Below are 1,367 nucleotides of genomic sequence, written 5' to 3'. Positions count from 1 at the left end.
AAATGCAGTCCCGCCGGCCGGGAGCGGGAGGTGCAGGCGCCTGTGCTCGGAGTGCGCAGGCTCAGGCGTTTGCCGGCTGCTGGCGGGTAGGACGAGCCGACCTGTGGAGGATCGATCTTGATCTCCAGTGGTCCTGCGTGGGTGGAGGAGACGAGTGGAACTGGAGTCCAGGCTGTAGAAAACCGAGCAGGGGCAGCGGACTCCAGAAGCCTCGACCCTGCTTGCGGGGAAGTGGAGGTAGCGGGCTACTGGGGATGGTGGTACGGTAGGTGCGAGCTCTGTGAAGAGACCGGGAGTAGGACCTTTCCAAAGGTAAAATTCAGCGGAGGCAGCTGTCGTGATCCCAGGGTCCTCGGATGAAACCAGCCATCCCACCCCCTCTTCAGCGAGGAGACCATTTCTCCTTCTCCCTCGGCCCCTCCTCTCGCTCATACTCGCTCTCTTCTCTCCCTCTCAAATAAATAAATAAAACCTTAAAATAATAATAATGAAACAAACGCATACTTAACCTTGCTGTGCTCCCGGCTCTACTCCGGGCGCTGCTGCTACCCTGGGGTCCTACTTGAGCCGAAGGCAGTTGCTTCACCAAACGAGCCACGCCGTTGCCCCTATACGTTTGTTTGTTTGTATGTATGTTTTTATGTATTTATTTATTATTTATTGAAGTTCAATTTGCCAACATATAGCATAACATCCACAATGATTTGGCAGGTGTTTGGGTTTTCGTTCTCTGTGACACTGTAGAACCCGTTGTGTGTGTGTGTGTGTGTGTGTGTGTGTGTGCGTGGTTGTGTTTCTGGTTGTGGTTTGTTTCAGAATTTGTTCTTTGAATGTGAAAGTGGCTTGTATTTCAGATTTTGAGGTTATATAAAATCTATTAAGCCCTCTTCCTCCTCACACCTACATCCCCATCACTCCTCATGCCCAGTAAGTTGTCTTTCCATTAACACTGAGTCTGAGTGACTTTTATCCAAGACACATCCTAGCAGGGCTGACTCATTCATGAGTCACAGTAGCAAAATGCTTAGGGCCCACAATACTTTTGGAGGCACACAAAAAGTCATGTATGTATGTATGTTTATATGTATTTATTGTTATTTTTTATTTTATTATTTATTTTATTTTATTTTATTTTTTAAGTCTTTTCAAAGTCAGAATTAAAAATGAACTTTCAGGTCGAAGCAAATGTTTGTTAAAGAAACAATATATTAATTTTTATATATTATATTTATATATTATATATATTATATATTATATTTATATATTATTTTATATATATATTTTATATATTATATTTATATATTTTATATATAATAATTATACTACTATTAGTAGTAGTATACCTGAACAGTCATAAAATATATTGT

This window comes from Canis lupus, chromosome 1 (genome assembly GCF_048164855.1).
Source record: "Canis lupus baileyi chromosome 1, mCanLup2.hap1, whole genome shotgun sequence".
Lineage (NCBI taxonomy): Eukaryota > Metazoa > Chordata > Mammalia > Carnivora > Canidae > Canis > Canis lupus.
Note: the sequence above shows the minus strand (reverse complement) of the source record.